The sequence below is a fragment of the Dreissena polymorpha genome, chromosome 2 (genome assembly GCF_020536995.1).
Source record: "Dreissena polymorpha isolate Duluth1 chromosome 2, UMN_Dpol_1.0, whole genome shotgun sequence".
Taxonomy (NCBI): Eukaryota; Metazoa; Mollusca; class Bivalvia; order Myida; family Dreissenidae; genus Dreissena; species Dreissena polymorpha.
The window spans coordinates 62428537-62444121 of record NC_068356.1 but is presented as its reverse complement, the minus strand read 5'-3'; the positions used below and the strand labels follow the sequence as shown (position 1 = coordinate 62444121).

General features: G+C 32.7%; 3 protein-coding genes across 23 annotated transcripts in view; 1 reads left to right on the top strand and 2 right to left on the bottom strand.

The window, feature by feature from the left end:
* The window catches only part of LOC127867293 (neurogenic locus notch homolog protein 1-like), a 279268-nt gene that overhangs the window by 107156 nt on the left and 156527 nt on the right, over window positions 1-15585 (bottom strand). The window lies entirely within an intron of this gene.
* Window positions 1-15585, bottom strand: part of LOC127867299 (mucin-5AC-like) — a 237996-nt gene that overhangs the window by 158902 nt on the left and 63509 nt on the right. The window lies entirely within an intron of this gene.
* The window catches only part of LOC127867301 (uncharacterized), a 226937-nt gene that overhangs the window by 178700 nt on the left and 32652 nt on the right, over window positions 1-15585 (top strand). The window lies entirely within an intron of this gene.

The following is a 15585-nucleotide window of genomic DNA, read 5'->3' as shown; positions in this document are numbered from 1 at the left end:
AATTGCTTCATTGAGGAAAACGGTAATATACATCGTTTTCAGAAATAGGACTTGGTTAAGGAATCATGTATAATTTAAACTATTGTAATAGCTTACTAGTAAGATTTTGACGAACCGAATTATTTGTAATTACTTTGTACACTTATAAATGTTGTTGTAAATGTGTGCTGATATTAAACTTGAAATTTCAAATATGAAGTAAGGAAAATAAAAAAAATGCCAAAAGTGGCTGTATTCAATATTAACAATTCTGGATATAGTAACCTAAGTATATAGCTCTATATATAATGTTTTGTAAATATGAAGTGAATACATCTTACATACACCAAAACAGTTATAAATTAATTAAAATACTTATTCTTGTTTATACAAGTGTATGATTTTAAAACTTAATACTGAGCTTATTGTTATTATACATAACGGCTGTTTATAAGTGATTGTTGTAAATATATATTGTTTGTGAGGCAACAAATAAACCTATATCAACGGTTGTTTACGGGTGAATCCGTTTTTATACATCAGATTCTACCATGACCCGCGCATTGATTTCTAAAACAAATATAAGGGACATTAGTTTGGGTTATTCTGCAACAAATCAAGGGAGGAGCTACAGGTTATTAAAGTTGTTAGTAAAATACACGTGGTCAAACGCGTGATATACCAAGCTTTTGAAAAAAAAAATTCATTGTTCAGGGCTGTTAAACCACATAAGTTGTTGAATTGTCATTGAATTGTCATTAAATTCACCAAAATATGTATGGGCGGTTAATTAAGTATTCATTTATTATTTACAATATTAATAGCTTACAAAGATTTTCAAAACCTATGAAGTCACTGTGAATTCTAACACTGCTTATGACTGAATCGGACGCCATTTGGAGATCATTTGTAGTCTTGTCAATACAGAAATGCAAACGTGTTTTTTTTTGGAAAATAGCGGGTTAAATATTTCAATCCGTCTAATATAATAGACACGAATTATTGAAATTCGCGATATAATAAACATTTCCGGCAGAGTGTCGGTCATTTTAGTTATAACCAAGGGTTTGTCACTACGATACTTCGTATTAAACCAGTCAGGCTATCGCTCAAGTATTTTAATTCCTACTCATCCAAAATAGTGTTCATAACCGCAATTAACAACACTTGGCCGATAATTGTATCGTTGACCTTGTTAAAGAAAACAGGTATTTGAATATTAAGTATACGCTTGTTTCCTTGAAATCAATTAATAAAGGTTATTTATGAACATGTACAGTATTGTTGAACTTAACCAAGTTTGGACAGTGTTGGACTATAAATTAGATTCCCTTACATAAAATGGATTGATGCCTAGTCCGGCGACATAAATTAGATTCCGGCAATGTAATTTAATTATTTTAGATTATGATGCATACAAACACTAAAACAAAGTCATCAACAACAAATAACAATTTAATCTGTAATTAACAATTTAACTTCAATTTAAAGTGATGTTGTTTTTTTGTTGTTGATGACTTAGTGTTAACAGTTGGAAATCTGATATAGATTATAAGTATTGTCATTGTTGTATTGCGTTACTGTAGATAAATAGTATGTGGATATCTAAATTAATCTCACACAACAATCCGCGGTAGAGATTAACTTTTTGTACTCTTCCGGTACAATCCGCTTTATATCCAGCATTGGAGTTCTATGGCGATGCGATGACACCTTTTCCGCTCTTGAGGTTTTGTGACGGGACCCGGGGGCCGTTTCTGGTACAATGCGTAACTTTACGGACGAAAATGTACGTACGTATAAAGTTACGTACGCTTTTCTGAATGCGTAAGTGCGTTTCTATAAACCGAACGTAGCGTAAAACTTAGTAGCTATGTTTGAATAATCTCTAAACAGTAGTCTGGTGATTGCACGGACCTTATAGAGAACATTTGAAGAAATTCATAAAGTAGATTTAATTTGCTTTCTCTAACAAACTTTCGGTAGACTAAATATTTATACATTTATCCTTAAGAAGTACCTAATAAAGAGCAAAGTTCTTTCCCTTGTTTGCGAAATTGCGAAGAAAAAAGGGGTCAACTGTAAAAAAAGTTCAATCTCTTGATTCTTTTAAAATTAAGTGTGGCCATTCTTTGTTGTGCTGGATATCCTCTTTGTTAAAACAGAAGAGATGATTCTTACTGAAGGAAATCTTTTACGAAGGTTAGTCAGATTTTCAAACTGGAATTGCTGGAGCAAACTGGAAAAAAATGGATGGATAATACTGAGAAGACAGGAATGTGTATTGTAGCTTACACATCTGAATTTATAGAAACGTAATTAAGGAGTTTCCTGACAGGAATTCAATTTACTGGAAGGGTATCTTTGATTATTTTTAGTGCGTCACTGAATTACAAATCGAATGTCCTATAATGAGAAGAACATCAGCAATGGCCTCTGTAAATAAGGTAGTATTTTTTTAAATTTCATTTACTGATCAATGATAATGTACAGTAGTACAGTATGGTTTCAGAAGAATTAAGTATTCACTTGTCGCACTTCTAGATAATTTTATAACAATCAACATCATGTTTTTACCATGTTTATATTTATACTTGTGTGCAAAATATTTAAAAAAACAACAACAGATTTTTACTCATAAATTCATTTAAAATGAGAATCTTTTTTCTGTGATAAATTAACATTGTCCATGAATGCTTCTATTAATTTGAGTCAATAGGCATTTGCAATTATCATAAAGTATGCTTCTTCACATATATAATTATATTATATTTTTTGTTCAATATTTTAAAAAAATGCATGGATTGGTAAAATATATGTCAGGGTATGTACCAGTTGTGATTAGTTATAAATACAAAATTTGAGAAATTGGGATCCATCCTGGGTCATTGGTATGGGGTAATTGGTGTGACAAGCGGGCACTTTCGTAAACCTGAATCACTTTACATGCTTTACCAATACAATGACTGAAATAGTTGTGAAAAAGTTCAGTCACTCATAATATACTTAAATATAATGCCATTCACTAATGGGAACTAATGCATCAATTTAAATTCATGGAAATGTTTTACACATCTAGCTTAATGTACATATGAACAAAACACAGGGAGAAAGCAAACCATTTTTAATGCTCCTATTTTTATGAAGGTAAATTTTACTGGTTGAATCATGTCAGGATGACACAATTTATTCTTGCAAGTTCCTAATAATTATGCTATTAAAAAATATGTGTCCATATACTTGATATTAAATTTCTATTACATTTTTTTTTTAAATCAGTATTAAAATGTCCCGATATCTGATCCATTGTATACAACATGCCTGAATGGCTCAGAGTGACTACCAAAGGTTGAAGTCTGTCATACACCTACAATGATCAAACATTTTTGTCTATAATTCATTTGTCTTTTTTTTAAATATTACCTTAAATAAATCAACTAAATGGGGTTTGAAAAGCTAAACCAAACATTTAGGTTATACTTCATATATTTCCATTTACCTGAAAGGCATTCTATTAAGTGAAATTATATAAGGATACATTATATACAATTGTATATAGTGAATAATTCATAATTTACAACACCTGTTTCAAGTCGGTGCGCTTTTAGATACAATTAGTTTAAAGGCTCATAATAACATCACATTTCAGAAAATTGTAGAATGAATTAGCCAATGAAAAATCTTATACTTGGTTTTGCTTCATTTTAGAAAAATTCCATTGGTTTTTCTCTACAATTTGGTCAAAAGGTGATTGTTATTAAATGTAAGTAATATTAAAACAAGATTGAAGCAATAACTTTCAGCTTTTACTAATTCAGTGTGTTTGGTTTTTAAACTTCTATATTACTTTAAAGATAAATAACAAATAAACATAACCAAAGTATAAACAAATAACAACAAACTAACAGTCACGAGGTACATTTTTTTATTTCTTATTTATGACATCTGCTGTGGTGCCTTTTCACGTTTTGGTAAATAAAAAATAAAAATAAATGTTTCATATTCGCAAATTTTCGTTTTAGCAATGATATTTGTGAGGAAATAGTAATACTGAACATTTACCATGCTCTAAAATATTCATTATATGCATCTTTTGACGATTTGAAAACATTGGAATTATAAAGCGATGCAACGCGAAACGATTGAATAATTTGGAAAGTTCTGTTGTTGTCGTTATAGTTTGGGAAACTAAGAGGATTGCTTATTTCATTAAAAAAATACATCCACTCATAGCATGAGCATGGATGGTCGAGTGGTCTAGGCGGGAGACTTTTTACTCCAGGACTCAAGGGGTCAGTGGTTCGAGTCCAGTTGAGGCTTACTTTTTTCCTTTTTTTAATTGTATTCTTGTTGTTTTTTACTGGAGATTTTTAGATCCAATGTTTAAATTTATCAATATAAAGCATTTAATGACAAGCTTCAATACATGTCAAAATCTGTGAAAAGGCCCCATTAAAATTTCTATTGTTTGGAGATCCCTGACTGACTCATGAAATTGACAGGACCATTTTTTTTTTGCTTCTATATAAGGCTAAAAATGATTTATTAGTTAAGAATTACAAACCCTGAGAATCCTGCTGGGAAATTCACTTTTGACATCAAATTTAACACATTTTTACGTAAGGTATATTAATGAAATTTAAATGGTGTTCTAATTGCATATAGAACTACAATTATTAAAAAATTGAAACGAAATGGACAAGAAATAAGAATATTTTTTTTGCAAGATTTGTAAACGTATTCCTGATTGTGTTAAGGGTAGAATTAAAACAAAAGGGCCATAATGGCCCTATATCGCTCACCTAACTACAGGTAGCCAATATTTGTCAATGGCATAGTGACCTACTTTTTGACCCCTGATGACCCGTCTTTAAACTTGACCTACAATTCCTCCAAACAATCATGCTGACCAAGTTTCTCGATCTATGAGCAGAAAACCCCCAAAAGGGGATTAAAAAGAAGAAGGACAGACAACAGACATTCATCGATCCTATGAGCTCATCTGAGCTCAGGTGAGCTAAAACATCAAGGACCTTAAGAGCCTGGGTCAGCGCTATTAAATACATGTTCCTAAAGATTTATTTAATTTCCAAACAAAACATGTGTCATGAACAGTAACATAAACATTCAAATGCCCAATTTTTCACAAACTTGAGGTATAGAAAATAGTACACAATTTAATGTTTAATACTGTTTTTTTTTTTATCAAATTGCAAGAAACTATACATGTATATTGCTAATATCTGGCTAAGAAAGATTTTTTTTAATACCTGGTATGTTTTTTACTGTATGTGTATTTAGATATTGTGAAATATTTAAAACATATAAAGATATATTTAAAATACATACATTGAATATTTTATAAAACAAACATTCATTCACAGCTGAGTTTGGCAACTCTTTAATGAAATTTTCTCATGAGTTCCTCATAAAATGATTAAATATAAATTGCACACTTTACAATATTCCATTCTATACACAAGGTGTTAAGTCATATTTTGTGCTTTTGGGCTTTAACATAAAATTTGAAGAAAAAAAGAAACACAGTTGAAACTAAATGTAATTTTGGGCATGTTTGTTCTTCAGCTAAAGTCATTGCGATTATCTTTTGAACTAACGAGTTGTAACGACAACTCCTGGTATCCTGTGTTCATCAACATTCCAAACACAGTAGATATGACCAGTATTAGTCTCGGAACAGATTTTGTATTCCCTATCTTAGAGGTTGGTAGAGACACAGCCAAGAGAACATCAGCTAGCAGTGGCTGTTGCTCTAATAGTTCATCAATGAGTTCATGCCATTTTAATTCAACCAGGTCACTGAAATCCTTTTGGGCTAAAACACTGTCCTTGTTGTAGCTTTCTTTTGCTGCATATTCAATTTCATTTGAAAGTTCTACAACGATACTTCCTCTCAATGGAGAAGACAATATATGCCCTGCAACTTCTCTTGGAGAGCTGGAACCTGATTGAAGCATAAAAGTAAAATAAAATAAAAAACAAAACAGAAATAATAATATATGATAATATTGCTTGAGAAATCTTTTTTTTCTTTTAAAGAAATGACAATATAATGTTATTTTAGCAAACAATAATAATCTATGTTTTTTTATCTTTGACTTATTAAAAAATGTTTTATACATTATTAGTAGTCATTTCAAAAAATGTATTTGTTTAAATTGACTAAAAATTAGTCATATATTTTACAAAAACAAAATATCTGATTGATAGCCGTTTTAGATTTTTTATTTTATAAAATCACCCACCCCTTTACTACATTTATCATCTCCCACTGTTTCTGTTGTGTACATATGTACAGCTTATGACATATGGTAATGACTGTTTTCTAAATTCAATTTAATAATCATGGTTCATATGACATTGTATCATACCTGAATATAAAATTGAGTGCTCTGCCAGCAAAATAAGGAAAATAGACTAATGCTATCACTGTTTAAGAATCATTATGTACCTGTTCTGTTTTTTTCCACCAAACATGTTGTTCATGGCAATTGCACAGTTGTTCCAGAAACTGTTTACTGACTCGCCATCTTTTCGTTATTTCTGACTGTATTCTTTCAGAAAGGATTTCTCTTCGATGGACCATTTGTTGTGTCTGGTTTTTTCATCCTAGATCAGTGATGAAACATATAAATTTGAGTGTTTAATGGCAAAGCTTGAAAAAGGATTGATGGGCTTGTGCCAAAATAGTTTATATGAATGAAGAGTGGTTTATTTGATCTTTGAATAAACATTTTAGCTCATGTCCTAATGCAAAGAACTTAATATGAATGGCAAAAATATAATATACACACAACAAGACCGTGTTCTATTAAGCAAGCCTATGTTTAACAAATATTAAATCCATAGTATATATACCAAATGTTGGTACTTAATAAGTGATATATACCAAATGTTGGTACTTAATGTGATATATTGTGTTTTCAACAAATTTTACAATTGGTTGAAGAGATTTCACAATTATAAAAATACAATTTAATTATTATAGAAAAGAAAGTAGTACGAGAAAGTGAAAAATAATCACCACTTAAATCCTTTTATGTTCATGTTTAGGTGTTTTTCCTGTGGGAGTTGATATTGCCCTCTTTCTTCCTCGTTTATTAGGGGTACTTGAGTTTTTTGGGCACAGGCACTGTATGTGTGATCTGGGCCAGACTTACTCTCAATTACTTGGAACCAAGTATGATCCATCTGAAATATGATTAATGATTTGAATTATGAATTATGACTAACTTTGTCTTGAAAACCACGAACCATTTTAATGGAGTTTAGAAAAGATATTTAAAAGCATTTTGCTAATCTGGGTAAAGCAGGTCTGAAATTCTGACTGTGGTGAACCTGGAAAAAGGCCTGAATACATAAAAATGCATTACTACTGTTAATCAAAGATAACCACACCGCAATGCTTTCATATTTGTCACACTACTCAAAAATACATCACAAATACAGTATTTTACAAATTTACTCAAACATCCGAAATTGCACTATCTGTGTACTTGTCCGAAACATACTCAGGTTATGGAACATTAATTAACTCTTATATGCGGAAGAACTCGAAAAAAAGGAAGAACGTTTACAGAATGAAATTTATGCATTCCGATTGAAAAATGAATGATACCCCGACGAGCCACATTTTTTAATATTTGGTTAACCACCATTATCATCGCGTCGACCATGATTCCGCCAATGCCAGGCTTCTATTTGTTTACAGTGGAAGCTGGGAACCAGATATTACGCACAATTTGATTGGCTGACTAACTCGTGGCCACGAGTTAGCTATGTCGGGATCTCGAGATGACGAAAATGCTCTCCTCTTTTATTTAATGCACTCTGCCTTTATTTACTGCACCGCTCTTTTTTTAATTGCACTCCGCTTTCATTTAGTTTTGCTCTCCTCTTTTTTTCTATCTCGTGGAGTGCCTTTTCTATTTCGTGATCTCGAGATCCCGACTTAGCTAACTCGTGGCCACGAGATAGAAAAAAGAAGAGTGCAATTTAAAAAAAGAGTAGTGAATGTCACCTCTATGCCACCGTAGGTCACAGTGACATTGACCTATAACCTAGTGACCCAAAATGGGTGTGGCGTTTAGAACTCTTCAAAGTGCATCTACATATGAAGTTTCAAAGTTGAAGGTGGAAGTACTTTGATTTTAGAGCCAAATGTTAAGGTTTTAGCACATTGCCTACAGCGGACGGGCGGACGTTGAACAACTAGCTATGACAATAGCTCGGGTTTTCTCTCTCCGAAAACAGCCTCGCTAAAAATACAACTTTGAGCATTTTACAACTGTAACTTAACAAAAACATATCTCATTGGTTTAAAAGTCATAGTGTTTTGACAGTTTTTGTATAAAATGACATATTTGGTACATTTCAATACATGTTTTCAGTAAATTTACTTCAACTGTGAAAACTTGTCAAACCTACTTTAAAATTAGCCATTATTAATATTCAGATAACTTAAGATTAAGTTGTTACAATAACCATTGCGCAAAGTTAGCCAAGTGTGTGAGCCTTGACCTTTACTTCCAGTTAATAATTGCAGCGCTTAAACAACTGAAGCTTGATTGGTCATTGTTGGCCCCGTACTACTTAAAAGTACCCGGGGTACTCATAAGTACACTTCAATGTACCCTGGGTACAGAGTTTTATTCCTGCCTAAAATCTGATGTCATCAAACGCACTTCCGAATACGAAACAAAATCCTCTTTGAACAAAACCTAACTCAATATGCTTTTTTGAGAACGAGTTTCGATAATATCATCGCGGAGGCCATTTCACAGAATGTAAACAGAAAATTATTAATTTGAAAATAGAGCCAACACCAGCAGATTTAGCCTAAGTATTCCTGGGTATGTTTAAGTATATTTTCTGTACACTGGGTATATTGTAGCATACATAAGAGTACCCAGGGAACTTTCAAATAGTACCAGAGCTGACAAAGACCAATCTAACTCAACTGAGCTAACATGTCGACAGGTTGTATCTCACAGTCTCTACAGTATATTGTATTTTACGCAGTTTTGACAAAATGATATATGCATGATATTATTTCCAAAGAAATAAATCTTGATGCAGAACTTCTGCTTAAACTGTAAATGTGCCAAATTCAACAATAAAGTGACAACTGTATACACATTTATAAGAAGCGCTGTTGACATATCAATTAAAATTGTATTGTATAATCTACGTTTTTGTAAATAGTTGCATTTATATTATACTGCTGTGTCAATGAATGACAATTATACAGTAATCTGTGCTAAAATTAATTGAATTAATATTAGCACAGATTACTGTATTATATAATTGTCATTCATTGACACAGCAGTATAATATAAATGCAACTATTTACAAAAACGTACATTATACAATTCTAATACATAATTCTTACAGAAAAAGTAGACTTTTACCCATGTTTACAATGAATCAATTCTATCACTCAGCAAACGTCACATTCGTTGAGTTCAACTTTACGTCTTGTGATGGATAAAGCCTTGTTCAAAACGACAGTTGAATGAATGGTCAAAAGGAAAATCGAACAAATCATAACAACAATCGATTCGAACATGTAACATTTCCTCTTTTAGCAAAACTCCAATCCACAATCGTACACAATCGATCCTGCACAATCAACGCAGGATTTCCGTTACAGTATCTCCCCTTGCCCTATCAAGATCTTAATATAGATAAAGGTTTAAATTAACTAAAATGATGTTGCGCTCGTAGATTTCGTAGTCTACGTTCGGTTCTCCGAAATATCGGTGCATACGCCGCCATATTTACGCTAAATTACTGAGTTACGTGAGCCTTTGAGCACACGTAATTTTACGTGCAAAAATACGGTAAACGTAACTTAACGAAGTTTATAGAAACGCTACTAACTGAACGTTTTGAACTTACGCATAATTTTTGAACGTACGTAGTTTTAAGAAACGGTCCCCTGATGCTTAATATACCATACTGTAAGTTTAAGCTGAACAACTTATACATGTTTCTTTCGGTCCATCATTTAAAAATTAAGGAGGGAAATAATAATTAGTTTATATTTTCCCCTTCGCCTTACTATCAAGAAATCAACATAATTCGAAACAATTATCAACCCAAGGTATAAATAATCTTTTACTTTTTATAACATGAGTCACGTGATTATTCGAGGAATGACAACAAATTTGAAGAAATGTTGTTTTTGAAAAATTAAGATTTGTCACAATAAGTTGCATGGACTGACACAATATGTATTATTCTCGACAGTTCAAATTTACTCCAGTGTCATACAATGTCATCGTTCAGCATTATACCGTTAACGCCTTATTGACTTTTGCAGTAGAAACAGTGTGCTTATAAATGTATTTGTAAGCGCAGATACACATGCTTATGGAGGTATTACCCCGAAAGCAAACAAATATGCGCTTTTTCGGCAATATCGGGATACAGATTTTGTGCCGAAATCTACCACTGTCCTACATCCACCACCCCACTCAAATTAGCCTTAGAGAAACATTGAGTTCATTTTTGTAAGATACAGAAAAAAATCACAAATCCTTTATTACCAACACATGCCTGCACATTGTACTTGATCCAAACTTGATTTTTTTAACATTTAGGCCGATATGTGGGCTTCTTATAAAAATACGTGTGCTATATATTGTTTTCATATTCGACCTTAAAAAATGTTAAGTTATTGAGTTTTACATATGCCTTTGTCGTTGCAGCTCAGCAATACAATATTGACCTTTCCTTTAATGCATCATTTAAATTTCATCTCGCTTTGCTTTCATGTCAGTGTTAGGGTAGCCTTCCAAATCAAAGTACTGACAGTACTAGTGTGACGATGCTTTTGAAGAGGATGAATATAAAAGCACCAATTTAAGTAGATCTACATCATCACAATTGTGTATGCGGGTACGAAAAAAAAATTTGGTACGAACATTTTGGGTACGAAAAAATTATGCCAATAAAACAATTAGGTTACGAAAAAAAATTAAAGTACGAAACAAAATTGGGTTAGAAAAAATTGGGTATGAAAAAAAATGTGGTACGAAAAAAATTTGGGAACGAAACAAAAATTGGGTACCAAAAAAATTGGGTACGAAAAAAATTTGGTACGGAAAAAATGGGGGTACGGGGACGTAGTACCCCTGGGGAACTTGACCCACAATCGCACATTCTTGGCCCGCTCCTTCAAACATCGGATAAGTAACTTGGAGGCAATAGTATGAATACACATTTATGGCGTACCATTTAGGTCGTAAGTCAACAAGACCTAGTAGGTTAAAAGAGAAATGTACTTTTACGTACAATATGTACGTCGAACTTTTTGTATTTCGACGTACACAATTGTAATTCGACGTTCAGTCTTTACTGACCCTTGAGTGGAAGCCAATCAGAAGACGCCTTACATCTGTTGTTTTTAGAGATATTTGAAAATGAACATTATTATTATTATTATGCCCCCCTTCGAAGAAGAGGGGGTATATTGTTTTGCACATGTCGGTCGGTCCGTCGGTCGGTCGGTCAGTCCACCAGATGGTTTCCGGATGATAACTCAAGAACGCTTACTCCTAGGATCATGAAACTTCATAGGTACATTGAAAATTCACTTGCAGATGACCCCTATTGATTTTCAGGTCACTAGGTCAAAGGCCAAGGTCACAGTGACTCGAAATAGTAAAATGGTTTCCTGATGATAACTCAAGAATGCTTAGGCCTAGGATCATGAAACTTCATAGGTACATTAATCATGACTGGCAGATGACCTCTATTGATTTTCAGGTCACTAGGTCAAAGGTCAAAGTCACAGTGACTTGAAACAGTAAAATGGTTTCCTGATGATAACTCAAGAATTCTTACGCCTAGGATCATGAAACTTCATAGGTATATTGATCATGACTGGCAGATGACCCCTATTGATTTTAAGGTCACTAGGTAAAAAGTCACGGTGACTAGATATAGTAAAGTGGTTTCCAGATGATAACTTAAGAATGATTACGCCTAGGATCATGAAACTTCATAGGTACATTGATCATGACTGGCAGATTACCCCTGTTGATTTTAAGGTCACTAGGTCAAAGTCACAGTGTTTCGATATAGTAAAATGGTTTCCGGATGATAGCTCAAGAATGCTTACGCCTAGGATCATAAAACTTCATAGGTACATTGATCATGACTGGCAGATGACCCCTATTAATTTTCAGGTCACTAGGTCAAAGGTCAAGGTCACAGTGACTTGAAACAGTAAAATGGTTTCCTGATGATAACTCAAGAATTCTTACGCCTAGGATCATGAAACTTCATAGGTATATTGATCATGTCTGGCAGATGACCCCTATTGATTCTCAGGTTACTAGGTCAAAGTCAAGGTCACATTGACAAAAAACGTATTCACACAATTGCTTCCACTACACCTGACAGCACATATGGGGGCATATGTGTTTTACAAACAGCCCTTGTTATTTATACCAAATTATACGACTATCGACCGCTAACTAATAGATATTGAGCCTATTTATTGAACATTATTATAAATATTTATACCAAATTATGCGACTATCGACCGCTAACTCATAGATAGTGTGCGTATTTATTGACCTGGCGTGGCAAAATTAACCTCAGACTTATGCAAATAATGGTTAACACAAAATACAACCAAACCAGAGAGGTTATTATACATTTTTAATCCCGTAATCGTTTGGTTACCGTTGGGAATATCCTACACAGTAATGCGCTGGACCTTGATATTCCGCCCCGCATGGTCAATAAATACTAACAATATGCTTGATAATTTTAATTTTAAAAAAGGTAACCTTGAATCTTCTTCAAATGGGTATATAATCTATTTCTATGCATTAAATACTCAAAACTACTTTGTCAAATGTTTTTTTTTTCAATTTTGATATTTTTATTTATTTTGTCCTCAATTAAAAAAGAGATTTTAAGAATGTATTATGAATAAATCTGAAGGAAAAGCGGCTCATGAGACAAGTGTTTTGATCGGCTGTTAAGAAAATTTGTACGTCGAAGTACAAATTGTACTTCGACGTACAAATATATACTTCGAAGTGTGTTTCATTTTGTACGTGAAATACATATTGTACGTCAAAGTGCATTTCTCTTGTCACCAAATAGGTCTTGTTAACTTTCGACCCAAATTGTACGCCATACACATTTCGTAAGCGGTAATGCAGTCATACCTATGTACGTCAAAATGTAAGCGAAATATGTAAACAAAGTGGAAGCTTGTCAGGAATGTTTGAATTAATGAAGAACATCATGTATTAATGTAAGTTTATTGAAGAATTGTACAGAAAATATGTAAAATAAGCAATGGCGATATTTTTCTCAGCCACATAATTGTTGTTAGTTTGATATCACAAAATGAAAGTTAAAGTAGAACTGTCAAAAATGACAACCTGTCAATGTGTTGTTTTTGCTGGCACGAGAGGGCGATTACACTCAATGTGTTCACATTTTTTACCATAGGCTTTGCCAATGACCTCTATAGTATGGGTGGCTTTGTTATAATTTATTGCTATCATGTAACTGCATGATTGTGTATATGATTACAATACACAAAGCATAAATAATGATATAAATATACTAGATGAGCTTATAATAATCTGATAACTAAAGCCAGGTCAATTAAGTACATAAAATACAATTTTTTGTCCTGATTTCACGAAGACTTGGGGATATTTATGCACATAGAGTATCAAGATATGGGTTGATCCACAAATGAAAAGTATTTTTGAGCTGTGTTTGGTGAAGGCTCTTTTTCCATGACTTTAAATTTTCACATGTGAAAAAGGTGTCATTTTTTCCGAAGTATTTCATTTAACCATTAAATAAAATGTACTGTTCTGCATGTAATTTTCCATTTTGATAGGTGTTTGTTAGGTGATTAACAGGAGATGACCAGGGTGCCAGAGAAAAGGGATAAACATATTAGATCTGGTCAGGGCTTCATATAAAAGTGGTTAAGTGGTATACATTTTTTATCTGGCCAGTGCTCAAGAGAAAATGTGTACATTTCAGAAAATGTTTCCATTTAAAAATGTTTAAATACCACTTGACTAAGGCTCTTTTTTCATCTAGCATGAACACTTGTACTATTTCTTTTTAACACTAAAAAATAATATTTCATGTACAAATTTAATCTTCCAATGTGTACAGATACTACTTAACATATATTTGACTGTTTTGAATATTGGAACTAGTTAAATATCCATTAGAAAAAATATCAGGGGTTGAAATATTCATTCCATGAAGCTCTGATGCTGGAGCTATGTTTATAAATCTTTAAATACACTGATTAAAAAAGTAAAACAATAGAATGATACAACAGAGGGAAAATCATCCCCTCTAAACAAGCATGATACATAATTATGTATAATATTTTTGGATCTGGATCTGGATTGGTACACAGCAGGACCTTTAGGTATGCGCGCTGCGGGAGAGAGATGGGCGTGACTTACATTTTAATTTAATAACTGAAATTCATCACTGAAGTAACAGTATGATCTCATTTGATATAGATGTACATGATTGTATCAAGCAACATAATTAAATAATTATCAGTATAAAGTACTGTCAGGATTGGAGTATCATTGAAATGATTTCAGTCAAGTTTATCATTCATATACATTCATTTTGTAAATATTATCAATATAAGTATACTAGATGCAAACAAATTTGAAATAATACAATTTGATATACTGTATATAATCATTTTTATAATGTTACTACACATCCAAGCAGTCCATCAAACAATTGCAACAGAGCCCCTTGGTGTGCCAATGCACCAGCAGACAAGTCAAATGCCTTCTGACTTAGTGAATTTTACTATTTATAACATCTACATTAGTTAAAGATACATGTTTACATTTGTATGTGTTTGAAACATTGTATAATCTTTCATGACATCATCTGACCATGCATGTTTTAGATTTCAAAATAAAGGCCCTGGTCTGACACATTGGTAACATTAACGTTAAACTGTTGCCAGTCTTTTGAAATTAATTTTTATTGAACTATGTAATGGAATCTAAATCGGGCACTGATTTATCTTGTTTTAAAACAGTCATAGATCAGTTGTGGCTTCTCGGTAATGACCCATTTTTGCTTACTTGTCACAACCTTATAACTTTCCACACTTCTATAATAGCAAATCTGGATTAAGGTGATCTTCATTAGTACATTTACACTTTATCTCTGTCACAAGAGTGCTGGTAAAGTAAAGTCACATATTTCAATCTAGGCCATGTCAAACTCAAAGTGTCAAAGACAAATGAAAGATGCGTTCATTAATTATTGTCCCATTGTTTACTACTGCTGTGAGTTTTTATATCATATAACTGATGACCATCATGTCAATGTGAAAGAAAATTCACATTATCTTAGAATATCAGGTTTAGCCGCCTTTTAGATAACAAAGTTGGCTAGTTTTCAATGTCGCTTCTGGGGATGAAACCTGCAGCACAACCTTCTGCAATCAAAGACGACACTATACCACTGGGCTTTTAGGAAGATACTGAAGTTTTTTTATCTCTCGTCAGAGCAACCAAACCAAAAATTTAATCAATTATTGCC